Genomic DNA, 21489 nt, shown 5'->3' on the forward strand with positions numbered 1-21489 from the left:
GAACTCGACGTGCTCCTCTCTGCTATACAACATGTACCCTGGCTACGACTACTGCGTCGGCGTGCTCTCCTCCTCCGACCCGACGGCGGCCGCCGCCGCAAGGAACACGCGCGATCTCGCCATTATCGCCGCCAACGCCACCGCGCACAACATCACGTCCACGGTCAAGCTCATCGGAGGCCTACTATCCGACCTCACCGAGTGCAAGGTTTCCTACGGCCGTATGGGCAGCACCGTGGACGGCGCTCTGGGAGACCTCGTCGCAGGACATGATGCCCCCGCCGGAGCCGCCAGCAAGCTGGGCGACGCCTCGAGCGACGCTCTCAGCTGTGACATGGTGATGTCGAGGAGGAGGGGCGCCGCTAAGAATGTCCTGCACCAGGAGAACTGGCAGAACTTCGTGTCCGCACGCTTCGCCAGTAACATCGCCTTCCTGGAGGACTATTGAATCCATAAAACTATAGACGTGCGCGCAATTAATGTTTTTTTGGGGTAATTAATGTTTTTTCTGTCTCTTCAACACACCTAGCGGGCAGATTAAACTTTGACTTTGTTTTGCACTAGTATATAAATTTTCACGAAAAAAACCCCAACATTGACTTCAGTGCAAAGAAGACAAAAATTATTTGCTATTATAGGTCACTATTCACACAATTTTGACCGAAAATGTCTTTTTATAAGAAATCAAAGGGTGATTTTATTTTTGTGAAAATTTTCTCACAAGTATAATAGAAGGTAAAGTTTATTTCAAAAGTATTTTCAGACTTTTTTTGACTTTTTATTGAATTGCTAATTTATTTTTACATATAAGGTGTATATACACCCAGGCACATACTCTATTTGCATGTGACATGCAATTGCAAGGCATCACCCGAAGAAAGATGGCATGCAAAGCTGAATTTTGCCGTTGCCCGCTCCTTCTACTCTCTTGCTTGAACTCGTCCATGGCTTGGAAGGACCTGGTTTTATTTATCGTGCTGTTTTTTCCCTATGAGTGAAGGAGGCGTCTGTCAGATCAGCGGTGTCTCTGTGTCCTCGTGTGCCCCTATCGGTCTGCGGGCATGTCCGGACGTGCATGGACGTCCCCATGTCCACCTCAGATATGGGCCGGCTATGTGGAGTGCCGGTCAGTCCGGGCTTTTGGGCCGGCTATGGGATGCCCGGTTGGGGGTCCTCGTGTCTCTGTGTCCTCGTGTGGCCCTATTGGGGGTCATGTTCTAGATGCTCTTATCTTTTTTAGATAGGAGAGAGTCTATACAGTAATGCTAATTAACCATTGCTTATCCTACAATAATGCTAACTGGTGAATGTTCTTTTTTTTTCGAAACAACTGGTGAATGTTCGCTAGGAAGAAATTCTCAGTGAACACCCTCGCAGCCGTTTGATAAAATAAATTGTCTTCTTTACGAAGAAATTGCCAGTTTTTCAATTTTATTTTTGCCCAAAATCGTTCACAATTGTCATCCTGCTGAGCAAATGTTCATCAGCTAGGAGAGTCTTTATTCCTCGAAGGGTCGTTGGACAATCTAGGCGTACTAGAACCGAGCACGTCAGGCCGAGGATTATGTTGCTAGGTCAGTAATGCATCCAGCGGCACGCCACGTCGCTATGTCCTCTCTTATAAGATCAAGGACCCTCTCTGCAGCGCTGGCCGCCTGATCAAATATCCTCGCATTGCGCTCCCTCCAAACCCGTTAATGAATAAGGATGGTGATTGTGTCGAAGTTTCTTCTCATTGGCTTCGGGATCCCTTTCCTGGAGGTGAGCCACCACTCCTCAGTCGATGTGAAGCCGTTGTTAGGCGTGATGAACGCCTCCCTCGTCCACAGCCTGAAGAGACTCCAAACTTATTGGGTGAACCTGCAGTGGATGAATAGGTGCTCGCAGTCCTCCGGTTCATTAAGGCATAGATGGTGTTTGTTTCGTGTAGTGGTAACGTAAACATAAATAGAACCTGATTACGGACTGTAACAGCACCGGACTAGACAAACCCCATTTTGTTTGGTTTGTACAGTATAAAGGAACCAGGTACCTAAAAAGTGTTTGGTTTGACACCACCTTTCCACGTACAGAACACAACATGGGCTTTCACATGCGTCAAACAAGCACATAATTTAGAAATATTTTTGCATTCATCCAATGCAAAGACATCTTTTAACCAGAATTTTGGCTCCACTTTAACGACATTACACATTTTTAAAATGAAAATGATACGAACTCGGAATTCAACGACACGTCGAAATAAATTACATAATTAGTCCCTAAAATTGTTTTTATATTATATGATAAATAGAAAGGCCAAGTTCACAATCTTGCAAAGAAGCTTTTCCATTGATCCTCAACTTCCACGCCACACGAGTGATCCTGTTTTCTAATGAACCTTGCTTATTTTCTCATCTGCCAATAAGCATGAGTTAAAATTAGGATAAAGAAACACACAAGCAACAACCAATAGTAAAAAAATTGTATACTGCAAGAATATGCTCCATGCACTTCAACACTTTTGACAAATATAAGAATAGGAAAATGATGTATACTGCAAGACCAATCAAATGAAAAGCACTCTCTTAGCTAACACAAACTACAATGGTGTATACTGCAAGAACATATACTAAAATATGGTGGAAAGGATGAGATCTACTCCATGCTTTTCAACACTTTTGACAAATATATAACAATAGTAAAATGAGGTCGGTTTTATACACACCATTATTGGAGAAGGACCTTCTTTCCCATCAACCTTGCTTCTTTCTTTCATCTGCCAATGAAGAGCCAATAAGCACGAGTTAGATATAAGGGAAAAAACTTCAGCACAAGTTTGGCCTATATATGACCAGCCAAAAACACCACAACACTATGTCACTATGATACGTCTCCAACGTATCTACTTTTCCAAACACTTTTGCCCTTGTTTTGGACTCTAACTTGCATGATTTGAATGAAACTATCCCGGACTGACGTTGTTTTCAGCAGAACTGCCATTGTGTTGTTTATTGTGCAGAAAACAAAAGTTCTTAGAATGACCTGAAAATCCACGGAGATAAATTTTGGAAAATATAAAAAATACTGGCAAAAGATCAAGGCCAGGGGGCCCACACCCTGTCCACAAGGGTGGGGGCGCGCCCCCTCCCCCTGGGCGCGCCCCCCTGTCTCGTGGGCCCCCTGATGCTCCACCGACCTCAACTCCAACTCCATATATTCCGTTTCGCGGAGAAAAAAATCAGAGAGGAAGTTTCATCGCGTTTTATGACACGGAGCCGCCGCCAAGCCCTAATCTCTCCCGAGAGGGCTGATCTGGAGTCCGTTCGGGGCTCCGGAGAGGGGGATTCGTCGCCGTCGTCATCATCAACCATCCTCCGTCACCAAGTTCATGATGCTCACCGCCGTGCGTGAGTAATTCCATCGTAGGCTTGCCGGACGGTGATGGGTTGGATGAGATTTACCATGTAATCAAGTTAGTTTTGTTAGGGTTTGATCCCTAGTATCCACTATGTTCTGAGATTGATGTTGCTATGACTTTGCTATGCTTAATGCTTGTCACTAGGGCCCGAGTGCCATGATTTCAGATCTGAACATATTATGTTTTCATGAATATATGTGAGTTCTTGATCCTATCTTGCAAGTCTATAGTCACCTATTATGTGTTATGATCCGACAACCCCGAAGTGAAAATAATCGGGATACTTCTCGGTGATGACAGTAGTTTGAGGAGTTCATGTATTCACTATGTGTTAATGCTTTGGTCTGGTACTCTATTAAAAGGAGGCCTTAATATCCCTTAGTTTCCACTAGGACCCCGCTGCCATGGGAGGGTAGGACAAAAGATGTCATGCTAGTTCCTTTCCATAAGCACGTATGACTATATTCGAAATACATGCCTACATTACATTGATGAAATGGAGCTAGTTCTGTGTCACCCTATGTTATAACTATTACATGAGGAATCACAGCCGACATAATTATCCATCACTGATCCAATGCCTACGAGCTTTTCACATATTGTGCTTTGCTTATTTACTTTTCCGTTGCTACTGTTACAATCACTACAATACTACTATCTTTACCTCTGCCACTGTTACCATTACTATCATACTACTTTGCTACTAAATACTTTGCTGCAGATGCTAAGTTATCCAGGTGTGGTTGAATTGACAACTCAACTGCTAATACTTGAGAATATTCTTTGGCTCACCTAGTGTCGAATCAATAAATTTGAGTTGAATACTCTACCCTCGAAAGCTGTTGCGATCCCCTATACTTGTCGGTTATCAAGACTAATTTCTGGCGCCGCTGCCGAGGAGCATAGCTCTATTATTTGAGTCACTTGGGATTTATATCTGCTGATCACTATGAAGAACTTGAAAGACGCAAGAACTAAGATTTTCCCCTCAACTACGAGGGGAGGTAAGGAACTGCCGTCTAGCTCTGCACTAGATTCTTCTTCTGTTATGAGTAAGCTTGTGACACCTAAGCCTGCTACTACTATGAATTCTGATATGTCGCATGTTATTGATGATGCCACTTCTACTATGCATGATACTTATGATGAAACTACTTCTATGCTTGATATTACTGTGCCATTAGGTGAATATCTTGATGAACAACTTGCTAGGGTTAGAGAGAATGAAATTATTGATGATGGTGATGATGAAGGTTCTCCCCCTAATTATGAATTGCCTGTTGTCCCTGAGGGTTATGTTATGGATGAAGAAGCTGCTAGAGCTATTTTTGCTTGCAATGATAGATATGATCTTAAGAAGTTATTAGCTAAATGGAAGCAGCAATCCCTTAATGCTAGAATGAAACATGACCCCGCTTTTGCTACTTCACCTATATGTGTTACTGATAAGGATTATGAATTCTCTGTTGATCCTGAGATAATTACTTTGGTTGAATCTGATCCTTTTTTATGTCAATGAATCTAAAACTTTTGTGGCACACCTTACCAAGTTGAATGATATAGCCACCTTGTTTACTAATGATGAGAAGTCTCGCTATTATTATATCCTTAAGATATTTCCGTTCTCATTAAAAGGTGATGCTAAAACTTGGTTTAATTCTCTTGATCCTGGTTGTATGCGTAGTCCCCAGGATATGATTTATTACTTCTCTGCTAAATATTTCCCCTCTCATAAGAAACAAGCTGCCTTGCGGAAAATATATAATTTTGTGCAAATCGAAGAAGAGAGTCTCCCACAAGCTTGGGGGAGGCTTCTCCGATTACTTAATGCTTTGCCTGATCATCCTCTTAAGAAAAATGAAATACTTGATATCGTTTATAATGGACTAACTGATGCTTCCAAGGACCACTTGGATAGTTGTGATGGTTGTGTTTTCAGGGAAAGAATAGTCGACCAAGCTGAATTGTTATTGAATAATATGTTGACAAATGAAAATAATTGGACTCTTCCTGCACCAATTGCTGAGGCAATTCCTGAACCAATTGAGCCAACTCCTGAGCCTATTCCTAAACCTACTCCAAAGAAGAGAGGTGTTCTATTTCTCAGTCCTGAAGATATGCAAGAGGCAAAGAAATCAATGGAAAAAAGGGTATTAAAGCTGAAGATATTAAGAATTTACCTCCTATTGAAGAAATACTTGTCTTAATATACCGCCTGTTGAAGAAACACATTGTCTTGATAACCCAACACAGGTAGTAAAGGTAAATTCTCTCTATAGATATGATAAGGTTGAAATTCCTTCTACTAAATTTCATAGCCAGTGCTTAGATGAATTTGATAACTTTATGGCTAGACAAGAAAGTTTTAATGCTTATGTTGGTAGGGAATTAAAGAATAATGCTTTCGATATAGGACACTTGAGTGATTATATGGCTAGAGTTAAAGGTGAACTTAAACTCATTAGCAAATATGCTTCTATGGTTACCACTCAAGCGGAGCAAGTACTTAAGGCTCAAAGTGATCTGCTCGATAAATTAAATAATAAACATGATTTTGTTGTTAGAGTGGCTACTAGAACTGGTAAAATGACTCAGGAACCTTTGTATCCTGAGGGCCACCCTAAGAGAATTGAGCAAGATTCTTAGAGAAATAATGTAGATGCACCTAGTCCTTCTAAAAAGAAGAAAAAGAAAAATGATAGGACTTTGCATGCTTCTAGTGAACCTGTTGTAGACACACCTGAGAATCCCAATGATATTTCTATTTCCGATGATGAGACACAATCATGTGATGAACATGAACCTAATGATAATGTTCATGTTGATGCTCAACCTAGCAATAATAATGATGTAGAGATTGAACCTGCTGTTGATCTTGATAACCCACAATCAAAGAATCAACGTTATGATAAAAGAGATTTTGTTGCTAGGAAGCACGGTAGAGAAAGAGAACCATGGGTTCAGAAACCCGTGCCTTTTCCTCCTAAACCATCCAAGACAAAGGATGATGAGGATTTTGAGCGCTTTGCTGAAATGATTAGACCTATCTTCTTGCGTATGCGCTTAACTGATATGCTTAAAGTAAATCCTTGTGCTAAATATATGAAGGATATCATTACAAATAAAAGAAAGATACTGGAAGCTAAAATTTCCACCATGCTAGCTAATTATACTTTTAAGGGTGGAATACCAAAGAAACTTGGAGACCCAGGGGTACCAACTATACCATGCTCCATTAAAAGAAATTATGTTATAAATGCTTTATGTGATCTTGGAGCCGGTGTTACTGTTATGCCTCTCTCTTTATATCGTAGACTTGAATTGAATAAGTTGACACCTACTGAAATATCTTTGCAAATGGCCGATAAATCAACTGCTATACCCGTCGGTATTTGTGAGGATGTGCCTGTTGTGGTTGCAAATGTCACTATCTTAACGGACTTTGTTATTCTTGATATTCCCGAGGATGATAGTATGTCGATTATCCTTGGTAGACCCTTTCTGAATACTGTAGGGGCTATTATTGATTGCAACAAAGGCAATGTCACTTTTCATGTTAATGGTAATGAGCATACGGTACACTTTCCGAGGAAACAACCTCAAGTTCATAGCATCAATTTTATTGGAAAAAGTCCAACTATTATTATTGGAGGTTTTGAATTTCCTCTTTCCACTGTCAAGAAAAAGTATGATATTCTTATTGTTGGGGATGTTCATATCCCCGTTGAGGTAACTTAGTTTTATGTGAAATTTCTCTGGTTCCGTGTTATTTGAAATGAGTTTGTTAACAAGACTTGATCAACCTTGTTAGTGGACTCATTTTGATGATCATGAGATGGGTGAAGCTAGAAGGCACAACCTTCTGTACCTTTTTTTACTTTCTGTTATTTAGAATAAACAAAGCAAAAATAGTATTATCTGCCTGTTTTCTGAATTATCCATGCAATAAAAAAATATCTTGAAAATAAAAGTGCTCCAAATGCCCTGGAAATTTAGTATGATTTTTTATGGAATATTTGAGGATTTTAGGCACTAAGAACACAACAGGGGAGGAAAGCACCTGGCCACGAGGGTCCAGGGCGCGCCCCCTCTCCCTAGGCGCCCCCCTGTCTCGTGGGCCCACGGTGGCCCCCCTCCACTTATTTCTGCACCCACACACTCCGTCTTCATCCCAAAAAAATCACCATCCAGCTCAAGCACGAGTTCTAGCTCATTTTGCTGCGATTTTCGATCTCCTTGCTCAAAGCTCCATTCATAAAACTGCTTTGGGAGATTGTTGCTTGGTATGTGACTCCTCCATTGGTCCAATTAGTTTTTGTTCTAGTGCTTTATTCATTGCAAATTTTTGCTGCATAGGTGACCCTGTTCTTGAGCTTGCATGTCAAATTTATGAGGTCCCAAGTAATTCTAATGCATGATATAGGCTCTAGGCACTTATTTGAGTAGTTCCTATCAATCTTGTATAGTTTGATTCACTTTTATTTTGAAGTTACTAAAAATTTCAGAAAATTTCAGAAAATGATTAAGAGATTATTGAGGGGCTCTTCTAGTCAAAGCTCCAAGGATAAACAAGCTAAGGAGAAAGAAAAGGCCAAGTATAATCTTCCTCGCGTAGCGGAAGTACGGCCGTGTGAGTGGCCTTGTAATAATTTCTTGAGAGTAGCCGGGATTTATAAAGACTTTTATTCTTTGGCTAAAAATGCGGGCCTCACCGACTTCCTCCACAACTGGATCAAACAGTATCTCTTACTTACGAATACTTTCGTGCAAAACTTTTACTATTATCCTAAGAATTCACCTCCTTCAGTTTATTTTCATTTATATGATGAGGCTAAGGAAATGTCACTACGTAATTTTTGCGCGGTTTGTAGAATACCCTTTGAGGGCAGCTTAGATGAACCACATCGTAAAGATGTGGATGGTTTTATTGATACTATTACCGTAGGGGAACCGATAAAGGGTTCCGATGCGATGATCACTAGCATACATTTTCCTGTTTTATGCTACTTTGCCATATTTGCTAGTCGATGCTTAATTGGTCATGGAAATAGTGGAAACCTCAGTGTTCCTGATATTATTATTCTGTTCCATGCCTTATTCGGTGATAACACTTTTAGTATGGGTGCCGTTATTGCTAAACGATTAAGCTTAAACCGTACAAAGGGCCCCATTTTTGGAGGTATCTATGTTGCACGCCTTGCTAAACAATTTGAGATACCTATTAGGCATGATGAGAAAGAGGAGACACTGCTGCCTCTTACCTTTTTAGATTACAGGAGCATGGTAGCGCATGAGTTTATTGTTGACAACGATAATAAGATGCTTCTGTATAACCTGAGATTTAATAAGAAACACAATGAGATTATTATCCTGCTTGCGCCTTCTTTGTTTGATTTAACTACAGGTCAGTGCCTAGTCTTGCCAAATGCTGTGTACGCGCATCGAGGCCAGACATCAGCTCCAGAGCCTGAGCCGGAACCACAACTAGACCCTTATCGTCCATCATCTTATCAGTGGGATCCGGAGGAGATCGCCAGTCAGTGGCAGTACAATGGTGCTCCTCAGTACACCGGGGAGAGTAGCCGCTATCCTTGGCATTAGACCAACTTAGGCCAAAAGCCTAAGCTTGGGGGAGTACATATTTCTCACCGACTTTACATTCATGTTCACACACTATTCTACTTGTCGGTGCTCATACTCTTTCATTATATTATCCATGCTAGTTTAATTTCCTTTTTCTAGCTTTCTTCTTATGTGTTTGATAAACCTTATGAAAAACCAAAAAATTAATTAGTTTAATTTCCATGCTTGCAGTAGTAATTAAAATGAAAACCCAAAAGATTTCTCGTTCTTCTTTTGCTTGTTGGGAGCTTTCCCGTGTAAATAGTTTTATTTCTTTTCTTTCCTTTGGGGGTCAAGAGTAGAAGACCATATTGAAAATGCTTAGTGGCTCTCATATGCATGATTGTTGATTTAATTTAGAGTCCATATTACTTTGTCTTCTCTATTAAATCTAATGCTTGCAGATTTCAGCTTAGTCCAATGCACGTGCATTGTTATTATTATACACACCGTTCGGTCATACAAGTGAAAGGCAATAATGACGATATATGATGGACTGATTGAGATGAGAGAAGCTGGTATGAACTCAACCTCTCTTGTTTTTGTAAATATGATGAGTTCATCGTTCCTGATTCAGCTTATTATGAATAAACATGTTTGCAATGACATTTAGAGGTTATAGTTGCTTATGGCATGCTTAATTAGCTAGGAGCTTATAATGGTTTACCTTGCGTGCCAACATGCTATTAAAACGATTTTGATGTGGTATGATGGGATGGTATCCTCCTTTGAATGAATTGAGTGACTCGACTTGGCACATGTTCACACATGTAGTTGAAACAAAATCAACATAGCCTTCACGATATTTATGTTCATGGTGGATTATATCCTACTCATGCTTGCACCTGGTGTAAATTAATTTTAATGCATGTTCATGACTGTTGTCGCTCTCTCAGTTGGTCGCTTCCCAGTCTTTTGCTAGCCTTCACCTGCACTAAGCAGGAATACTGCTTGTGCATCCAAATTCCTTAAACCCCAAAGTTATTCCATATGAGTCCACCATACCTTCCTATATGTGGTATCTACCTGCCGTTTCAAGGAAATTTGTATGTGCCAAACTCCAAACCTTCAAATAAAATTCTGTTTTGTATGCTCGAGCAGCTCATGTTTCTACTAGGGTTGTCTGTATCTTCCATGCTATGTGGGTTATTCTCAAGAGGAGTAGACTCCGCTCCTCATTCACAAGAAAATGGCTGGTAAACGGGATGCCCAGTCCCATGATCAAAAAGATCAAAGCAAATCAAAATAATTAAAACAAAACTCCCCCAGGGCTGTTGTTAGTTGGAGGCACTCATTGTTTCGAGCAAGCCATGGATTGATGCTTGTTGGTGGTGGGGGAGTATAAACTTTACCATTCTGTTTGGGAACCGCCTATAATGTGTGTAGCATGGAAGATATCGAGATCTCATAGTTGTTGCGTTGACAGTGAAAGTATTACGCTCAAAATGTTATTCATCTCTATTTTAAAATCGAGCTCTGGCACCTCTACAAATCCCTGATTCCCTCTGCGAAGGGCCTATCTATTTACTTTTATGTTGAGTCATCACCCTCTTATTAAAAAGCACATGCTGGAGAGCACACTGTCATTTGCATGTATTGTTGTTAGTTTATATTGGATATGACTTGACTGGATCTCTTTTACCATGAATTACAATGTTTAGTCAGTCCTTGATCTTTAAAGGTGCTCTGCATTTATGTTTTGCGGTCTCAGAAAGGGCTAGTGAGATACCATCTTGTTATATCATATTATGATTGTTTTGAGAAAGTGTTGTCATCGGAGTTTTATTATTATTGCTCGCTAGTTGATTATGCCATTTATATGAGTAAACATGAGACCTAAGTGTTATTGTGAATATGGTTAGTTCATAATCTTTGCTGAAACCTTGAATGCTGGCTTTACATATTTACAACAACAAGAGCAAACAGAGTTTGTAAAAGTTTTTCTTTATCACTTTCAGTTTATCAACTGAATTGCTTGAGGACAAGCAAAGGTTTAAGCTTGGGGGAGTTGATACATCTCCAACCTATCTACTTTTCCCAACACTTTTGCCCTTGTTTTGGACTCTAACTTGCATGATTTGAATGAAACTAACCCGGACTGACGTTGTTTTCAGCAGAACTGCCATGGTGTTGTTTATTGTGCAGAAAACAGAAGTTCTCGGAATGACATGAAAATCCACGGAGATAACTTTTGGAAAATATAAAAAAATACTAGCAAAAGATCAAGGCCAGGGGGGCCACACCCTGTCCACGAGGGTGGGGGGCGCGCCCCCTCCCCCTGGGCGCCCCCCCTGTCTTGTGGGCCCCCTGATGCTCCACCGACCTCAACTCCAACTCCATATATTCCGTTTCGCGGAGAAAAAAATCAGAGAGGAAGTTTCATCGCGTTTTACGACACGGAGCCGCCGCCAAGCCCTAATCTCTCTCGGGAGGGCTGGTCTGGAGTCCGTTCGGGGCTCCGGAGAGGGGGATTCATCGTCGTTGTCATCATCAACCATCCTCCATCACCAATTTCATGATGCTCACCGTCGTGCGTGAGTAATTCCATCGTAGGCTTGCTGGACAGTGATGGGTTGGATAAGATTTACCATGTAATCAAGTTAGCTTTGTTAGGGTTTGATCCCTAGTATCCACTATGTTCTGAGATTGATGTTGTTATGACTTTGCTATTATTAATGCTTGTCACTAGGGCCCGAGTGCCATGATTTCGGATCTGAACCTATTATGTTTTCATGAATATATGTGAGTTCTTGATCCTATCTTGCAAGTCTATAGTCACCTATTATGTGTTATGATCCGTCAACCCCGAAGGGACAATAATCAGGATACTTCTCGGTGATGACTGTAGTTTGAGGAGTTCATGTATTCACTATGTGTTAATGCTTTGGTCCAGTACTCTATTAAAAGGAGGCCTTAATATCCCTTAGTTTCCACTAGGATCCCGCTGCCATGCGAGGGAAGGACAAAAGATGTCATGCTAGTTCTTTTCCATAAGCACGTATGACTATATTCGGAATACATGCCTACATTACATTGATGAACTGGAGCTAGTTCTGTGTCACCCTATGTTATAACTATTACATGTGGAATCACATCCGACGTAATTATCCATCACTGATCCAATGCCTATGAGCTTTTCACATATTGTGCTTTGCTTATTTACTTTTCCGTTGCTACTGTTACAATCACTACAATACTGCTATCTTTACCTTTGCCACTGTTACCATTACTGTCATACTACTTTGCTACTAAATACTTTGCTGCAGATACTAAGTTATCTAGGTGTGGTTGAATTGACAACTCAACTGCTAATACTTAAGAATATTCTTTGGCTCCCCTTGTGTCAAATCAATAAATTTGGGTTGAATACTCTACCCTCAAAAGCTGTTGCGATCCCCTATACTTGTGGGTTATCACACTACAAGTTTGGTTTATATATACTGCAAATAACCACTCTTGCTTATATACGCCGCTCTGTACTAGTGAAATTTTAGTTCACTTGAGCCACTCATGGTGATAAATGTTAGGATGCTATCAACCCCCAAGGTTCACAAATAAGTTCAATCAAGAATAACAAAATGTGTTATAAATCAGTGATGTAACATAGGGGAATAATTTGTCAACTATCATACAGGTTTATATGGCAGTCTAGATATCACATATTAGAAAAATGTGGTCACACATGAGTTGCTGAACATTTGCACCTTGTTACAGTTCATTGATTTCAGTAACCTAGCTAGTTAGATCACAAACCAACAGTCTGGAAAAATAAAAACTGCATCACAAGATAGTGCATATTATTAGAGATAGTTTAGAAAAAGGGATACCAGATAGCATTTTCAGGACGAAGTCCCTCCTCAGAATGCCTGGAAGCACAAGCATCATGTTCATGTGCTCTGGAGCTTTAGTGAATATTGTTGCAGCTTCAACGATCTCACTCCCAGTAAATGCAAGCCTAGACAATTCACTAATTGCCTTCTCTTGATTTCTGTTGAGGGTCTTCTTGTGCTGCTTCTCGCGCCATTGCTGTTGTGAACAATGTTGTCATTGCACCCACATGTAGTGTCACGATGCTCAGCTGGCTATTGACATCTTGAAGCATGGTTGCAAATGGATCGCTTGATCCTGTCGCCCTCTTTGGCATTGGCTCCTTTTTCTACCTCTTCGAACTTGTATCAATAGAACAAGTGGCAATGGAACGTCAAGCTGTTACTGTTGAGATCATGTCCTCTTCCTCATTTTCTTCTTCCTCCATAGCAATTTCCTTCTCCAAGTTTCCCACTGCCTCTCCAAAGCCTTCAACACTTTCTCCTGTTGCAATCTCTTTGCCATAGATAGCAGCCAATTGATCAAAGTATGGAAATGATACACCATACAATCCCTTAGCCTCCTTGTGAATCTACATGTTTTTTACAAAAGAAGAAAGTTGGTTTTCGATAGCAAGGACAATAACAAGGGATAGAAACGGTACTACTTTCTCCTTGAACATATTAGGAATAGTAGCACTAAAAAGGCAGCAAGGGATGATCCAAATACAAAAAACACTGAAGAGAAAACACTACAACAACAGGTAACCAAGGTACAATAGCAAGGAAATTCAGCACAAAGCATTACTAAGGAATTCAGTTTTAGTGATTCAAGTGATCTACCTGACAATGAGCTTCATATTGTGCCTTCTCGCACTGAATCATCTTTCAACTTCCATCCCATGTGAAACCACTTTTGGATAGAATTACTTCAACGACATCAAATTTCTTCCTGAAGTGCCTCACTCTTGATTCAATGTGCGGAGATGCAGTGATACCATGGCTTGGACACTTTTCAGCAAGATGCTTTTCCAATATCCCCAGGTATCCACCCCTGAAGTCACCATCACCTTTCCACCTCGGGTCCAAAGATAACTCATACAAATCTTTAATAAGCTCATCATCCTCATCGGAAGACCAATTCCTTTTATTCTTTCCTCTTACACGAGACGTGCTCGAGCTATCCACACGGTCCATATCTGCACAAGCAAGAATGGGTACAAATGAGATGGCAAAAATATATGAAAGAGAACAAATGCAAACGATATGCAATTGTAGCTTGCAAATATAATTGAAAGGGAACAAATTTAAATGATATGGAAATATATATATATATATATATATATAAGGGAACAAATAGAAACAACTTATACCTCAAGGCGCCCTAGCATCCCTACGTCTATTATACATGCCCTGAGCAAGTTCATTCCGAAAATTTGTCCACTCATTCGAAGTTGAGATAGAAGTGATGAATTCTGGTTGATCCAATTCTCCCTCCATGTCTTCTAATGTTTCTTGTATTATTGGCTCGTTGATATCAAGTGGGTCGATAGACATCTTTTGCAATATAAGATTATGCAAGAGTGCACATGCCATGATGATTCAACATTGGGTCTTCATGGAAAAAAAAGGAAGGAGACCTCAAAATCCCCCGCCGACCCTTGAGCCTTCCAAAGCACATTTCTACTATATTTTGAGCTCTAGCGTGGTGCATGTTGAGATACTCTTATGTGCTACGAGGTGAATTTTGTGGGTGTCCAACCACCCAAGTGATACCTTTGACCTTGGTATGGAGCTAAAAATCCTTTTGCGTTTGTATAGCTAGCATCGACAAGATAATATTGGCCTTTGGGGACACACAACCCATTTGGTCGTGAGATAGCATCCCTAAGAACCCAACCATCATGCGCGGACCCTTCCCAACCGGGTAATATGTAGATGGATTGCATGTTAGGTGCACATACACCTAACACATTTGTATCTATATCACCCAACTGATCGATACCTTCCTTTCAGATTAGCTGGGACTGTTACGCCTATGTGTGTGTCGTCTAACGCTCCAAGGAAATTCTACAACATAAAGAGCAATGTGCAAATATTAGCATCTTTTACCACTATTGAGATCATCTAGTAAATAATATTTTTTTATTAGTAGCTATTTACCTTGAAATACTTCCACTTATCATCGCTGCAATCCTCGGGTATAGGTTCAGGCTTCTGAAGTAGCAGATGGTGCAGCTTCAAGACAGCTAAAAGACAAGCGTTGAAGTTTCTATTAATTGGCTCAGGGCTTCGATACAAGAATTTTCCTACTGTCCTATTTTTGAGATGGTGTGATAATACATACAAGAATGATGCCACTATATCCTCTAATGGTGTGTTCTCTGTATCCTTTAGACCACCAATATCTCTCACCATCTCACATAATATACGAAATGTTCTCCTATCCATATGAAGTTGACTTATACACATGGCGTCGCTCTCACCAATTAGTCGATACAAGTTCTCTCCCCTTAACTCTCTAATTTTAATTCTCCTTTCTATTTGCCAACATTTTCTCCTATAAGCTAATGCAAACGTGAACCACACATAATAGTATACAAGCATAATGGAAGTGGTCAGATTCAAAAATATTGCATTTCTCCTTCCACACCTCGCACTTAAGGGAAGATGAGCCATAACTGCATAAGGAAAATATAACTATTTAAGGTTGGTACGACTTTCTTTCCTAATAATTGGTAGTAGTGCAAAACAAGAAACTGGATAGATTTCAGGATGACCAAACAAACATCCGTTGATTAGATGAAAGATAATAAATGGTGATTATATTAACATGCAATTGATCATGCAAAGGTATAATGGATCCAAAAAAACTTGCACATCAGAAGCCTAATTAAGTCATATACAAATACAACTGCTGCATATGGATAGGAAAATTGCATATCAGAAAATTACAGGAACAGTCAACCCGTATCTAGTTGATATGCATGTGGATATCATCGTCGATCTACTGTCATGCAAAGTTCCAAGTATCAGGATATGATTTCACATCAGAAAGCTAAAGAAGATGGTCCAATTGACAGCAGGAACATGCATCGAACAAGACACCTTCCTTCCTTTTTGTGACCAGCCAACCTAATTCATCTATTTGCCTAGTTACCTACCTAGACAGATCAAGAACACATCAGAAAAATACAAAGGATAGACCACCAATTATATTCCATTGGTTATCCACTAATAAAAGAACAGATCAAGAACACATATTTTTTTACTTCAAGATCAAGAATAGATCATTAATAGACATCAACCTATAACATATCATTAATAGATCAAGAACACATATTTTTTTACTTCAAGATCAAGAACAGATGGAAATATATTCTATACATCAACCTATAACAGATCATTAGTAGATCAAGAATAGATCAAGGAGACATATTTTTTTACTTCAAGAGCAAGAACAGATATATTAGTAACCCTAACCTTGAGATCTGCAGTAGGAGAGTGATAGAGGAGGAAGATATCCGTTCGGAGATGGGTGGATGGGCCTTGCTTCTCTTCGTACACGGCTTCAATGGTCCACCCTCATCGGCGTCGGAGGCGGCTGGCATGGTCGTTCCCAGCGACTGGTGTGGCGAGGTCAACCCGGCGGCTGGACCAAGAGGAGAGGACCGAAGGGGGTCGAGGGAAGGTGGCGGCGCTGGACTGGAAGGGAGGCGGCGGCGCAGTGACGTGGGACTCGAAGGGAGGTGGTGGCGCAGATAGATCGAGGGGAGGAGCGAGACGCGGGGGAGGAGCGGAGTTGGGAGCGGTAAGGAAGCCTTTACTGGTGGGGGTGGGGGTATCGTTTGATAACTGGCCTGGAACTGATTACAGAGGAACGTGATTACGGAGGTGTCTCACCAAATGCACGTAAGGGTATCTGTTTACAATGTAAACAGGTGACATGCAGAATTTGACGAAACAAACACCTCCATAGTGGGCAACATGTGTTAGATGGCCAATTTATGCGCCGCAGGTTGTCCACGTGAGGCATCGATGATGGACCACCAACCACATGAAGAACTTGCATCTTGGCGGAGCTTTGGTTTTCCAAATTGGATTGGCACAACCAAAGGGGATGCTCGCCATGAAGAACATATTTGTAAGCGCTGCTGATGGAGTATTGGTGGTCATCAGTAAGCCTCCACTGCGGATGGTCTTGTGCATCAGCAGATGGGTTGATCGCCTGCACCGTGTCCTAGATCTTGAGATATTGCGCCATGGCCTTCAGCAAGACCCCACCTTGAATTTGTCTGATCCAAGTGTTGTTGTTCAAAGCCTCCCTGGCAGAACAGCCCAAATAATAAGTGTATCCTAAAAAATGATTGAAACCTACCGTCAGGAAAAGTTCCCGCGAACCAACATGTGGTTTGGATGGTTAGAGGGGCAGTGGTATCCCTAGCTCACCAGGGTTCAAGTCCTGGTGCTCGCATTATTCCTAAATTTATTTCAGGATTTCCGGCGATGTGCTTTCAGTGGGAGGAGACGTTCCCGTCGACGACAAGGCGCCTACGGTGACTTCATAAATTTCAAGATGACATGCTGGCTCAGTCTTGGAGGTGCTCATAGCAGTAGGGTGTGCGTGTGTGCGTTCATAGGGATGAGTGTATGCGCATATGTATGAGCGCTTGCGTCTATATTGATGTTCAAAAAAGGAAAAGTTCTCGCAAAAAAACATATGGAAATTATACCAAATTTGGTATATGATCAATCTCATCAAATTTGTTGTCGGAAATTGTTCCTTCCACTTAAAGGCCCATGTCCTCTATTTTCATATATAGACAGGATCGATTGAAGCAAGCTGAAGGAATTCATCCCCTCCTCAAGGCAGCATGATGCAGCCCCTGGCCGCGATACTCGCCTCTGTCCTCCTCGCCGTCGCTGCCATGGCCGACCCCTGGCCCTCCCCTGCCATCATCAATGCGACATGCTCCATCTTTGCAAAGACCTGCGCCTACCCTAGCTACGACTACCACGTGAACATGCTCTCCACCTTGGACCCGACCTCCTCCAAGGACGAGCACGACCTCGCCAACATCGCCGCCAACGCCACTGCGCACAACATCACATCTACGGTCAAGCTCATCGGAGGCCTACTAACCGACCTCACCACTAGTAGAAAACGGCTCATTAATCCAGGTTCCAGAGGGCCTTTAGTCTCGGTTCTGGAACCGAGCCTAAAGGGTCGGGACTAAAGCCCAAAACCTTTAGTCCCGGTTCGCTTACAAACCGAGACAGAAGGGGCTCCACGTGGCCAGTGCGGGGCGCCCAGGAAGGAGGACCTTTAGTCCCGGTTGGTAACACCAACCGGGACCAAAAGGCTGCTAGGTGTCAACAGCTCGCAGGCGCTGGGGTTTTTGTATTTTTTGGAAGGGGGGGTTTGGGGGTTTCGGAGGGTTAATTTAGGGGTTTCATATTGTGTTAGCTAGCTAATGGAGAGAAGTGACCTCTTTTTCTCCATGCTTGGTCGACGCTAGCTACAATACATATAGAGAGAAGTGAATTTTGGTCACTTTTGATCCATCCACATGAATCTAATCCACGTTCCTTCCACCAATGATATAATAACTAATCATGATCATAATAACAAATCATCATGATAATCATGATCAACATCAGCATCATATTAATACAAAACTTCTTGCATCATATCATCACCAACAACACTAGCTAATAATCATCATAGTCATTACCTGTTGTTGGAGAACATAGTAATAATTCAAAATTTTCCTACATGCCATCAAGATCAATTTAGCAGATGCTAGCAACGAGAGAGAGGGAGTGCATATTCATACCCTTGAAGATCGCTAAGCAGAAGCGTTACAAGAACGCGGTTGATGGATTCGTACTCGCGGCAATTCAAATCGCGGAAGATTCGATCTTGCGCCGAATGGACGGCGCCTCCGCGTTCAACACACGTACAGCCCGGGGACATCTCCTCCTTCTTGATCCAGCAAGGGGAGAGGAGAATATGAGGGAGAGCTCCAGCAGCACGACGACGTGGTGGTGGAGCTTGTGGTTCTCCTACAGGGCTTCGCCAAGCACTACGAAGGAGGATAAGGTGTTGGAGGAGGGAGGAGATGCGCCAGGGGAAGGGGTTGGTTCAGCCCTCTCTCTCCCTCACTATATATAGGGGGAAGGGGGAGGTGGAGGTTCCCTAGGGTTTCCTTAGGGGAGGGGCAGCGGCCACAGGGGAAACCCTAGATGGGTTTGGGCGCCCCCAGCCCTAGGAAACTTGCCCCCCAAGCCGAGAGGGGTTGTTGCCCTAGGGGAGGCGCCCCCACCTCTCCAGGTTACGTGAGATGGGGTGGGAGGGGCGCACAATCCCTTAGTGGGCTGGTGTGCCCCCTCCCCTTGGCCCATAAGGCCCCCCAACACTTGTCGGGGCCTCCAAAACTCCTTTCGGACACATTGGTCATCACCTCGTACCCGCGGAACAATTTCGGACTCCAATACCCTTCGTCCAATATACCGATCTTCACCTCTGGACCATTCCGGAGTTCCTCGTCATGTCCGGGATCTCATCCGAGACTCCGAACAACCTTCGTTAACCACATACTATTCCCATTACAACTCTAGCGTCACCGAACCTTAAGTGTGTAGACCCTACGGGTTCGGGAACCATGCAGACATGACCGAGATACCTCTCCGGCCAATAACCAATAGCGGGATCTAATTACCCATATTGACTCCCACATGTTCCACGATGATCTCATTGAATGAACCACGATGTCGGGGATTCAATCAATCCTGTATACAATTCCCTTTGTCCATCTGTATGTTACTTGCCCGAGATTCGATCGTTGGTATCCCTATACCTTGTTCCATCTCGTTACCGGCAAGTCTCTTTACTCGTTCTATAACGCATGATCCCATGGCTAACTCATTAGTCACATTGAGCTCATTATGATGATGCATTACCGAGTGGGCCCAGAGATACCTCTCCGTCATACGGAGTGACAAATCCCAGTCTTGATTCGTGCCAACCCAACAGACACTTTTGAAGATACCTATAGTGCACCTTTATAGCCACCCAGTTACGTTGTGACGTTTGATACATCCAAAGCATTCCTACGGTATCCGGGAGTTTTACAATCTCATGGTCTAAGGAAATGATACTTGACATTAGAAAAGCTCTAGCAAATGAACTACGTGATATTGTGCTATGCTTAGGATTGGGTCTTGTCCATCACATCATTCTCCTAATGATGTGATCCCGTTATCAACGACATCCAATGTCCATGGTCAGGAACCACAACCATCTGTTGATCAACGAGCTAGTCAACTAGAGGCTTACTAGGGACATGTTGTGGTCTATGTATTCACACATGTATTACGGTTTCCGGTTAATACAATTATAGCATGAATAATAGACAATTATCATGAAGAAGCAAATATAATAATAATCATTTTATTATTGCCTCTAGGGCATATTTTCAACAGTCTCCCACTTGCACTAGAGTCAATAATCTAGTTCACATCGCCATGTGATTAACACCCAGGAGTTTACTAGAGTCAATACTCTAGTTCACATCACCATGTGATTAACACTCAATGAGTTCTAGGGTTTGATCATGTTATGCTTATGAGAGAGGTTATTAGTCAACGGTTCTGAACCTTTCAGATCCGTGTGTGCTTTACAAATATCTATGTCATCTTGTAGATGCAGCTACCACATGCCATTTGGAACTATTCCAAATAACGGCTCTACTATACGAATCCGGTTTACTACTCAGAGTCATCCGGATTAGTGCAAAGTTTGCATCGACGTAACCTTTTACAACGAACTCTTTTACCACCTCCATAATCGAGAAAATTCCTTAGTCCACTAGTTACTAGGGATAACTTTGACCGTTGTCCAGTGATCCATTTCTGGATCTCTCTTGTACCCCTTGACTGACTCATTGCAAGGCACACTTCAGGTCCGGCACACAACACAGCATATTGTAGAGCCTACGTCTTAAGCATAGGGGACGACCTTCGTCCTTTCTCTCTCTTCTGCCGTGGTCAAGTCTCGAGTCTTACTCAATACTCACACCTTATAACGCAGCCAAGAACTCCTTCTTCGCCGATTTATTTTGAACTCCTTCAAAATCTTGTCACGGTATGTATTCATTTGAAAGTACTATTAAGCATTTTTTATCTATCCTTGTAGATCTTGATGCTCAATGTTCAAGTAGCTTAATCCAGGTTTTCCATTGAAAAACACTTTTCAATCAATCCTATATGCTTTCCAGAAATTCTACATCATTTCCGATCAACAATATGTTAACAACATATACTCATCAAAAATTCGATAGTGCTCCCACTCACTTCTTTGGAAATACAAGTTTTTCATCAATTTTCGAAGTATGAGTATTTTGGATGAAAACTCGTCTATTACAAAGGTTTTTATTTTTTAAACTTATTTAAACTCTAAACTTTTTGTGTGTTCAAATGCACCATTCAAAGTCACATCATCAATTTTCAACCCTTTCTAATTTCAAAATGCACCATTCAAACCCACATCATTAATAGAAGTTCATCACATTAAAACCAAAGTACAGTAGTGATCAAGTGTTATTACTGAAAAAATAAATACATAAAGTTCATACATAGTTCTCATTGAACAACATTTGA

At 41.7% G+C, this 21489-nt stretch overlaps 1 long non-coding RNA gene across 1 annotated transcript; it reads right to left on the bottom strand.

Annotated features, from left to right (window-relative positions):
• Positions 1–2704: 2704 nt before the first annotated feature.
• On the bottom strand, positions 2705–14001 carry LOC119367984. Its single transcript, XR_005176481.1, has 3 exons — positions 13672–14001; positions 12850–13421; positions 2705–2758 (listed from the first exon to the last, which is right to left on the bottom strand). It is a non-coding gene; the product is annotated as an uncharacterized LOC119367984 (long non-coding RNA).
• Between the last annotated feature and the right edge of the window lie 7488 nt (positions 14002–21489).

The sequence above is a fragment of the Triticum dicoccoides genome, chromosome 2B, assembly GCF_002162155.2.
Source record: "Triticum dicoccoides isolate Atlit2015 ecotype Zavitan chromosome 2B, WEW_v2.0, whole genome shotgun sequence".
Lineage (NCBI taxonomy): Eukaryota > Viridiplantae > Streptophyta > Magnoliopsida > Poales > Poaceae > Triticum > Triticum dicoccoides.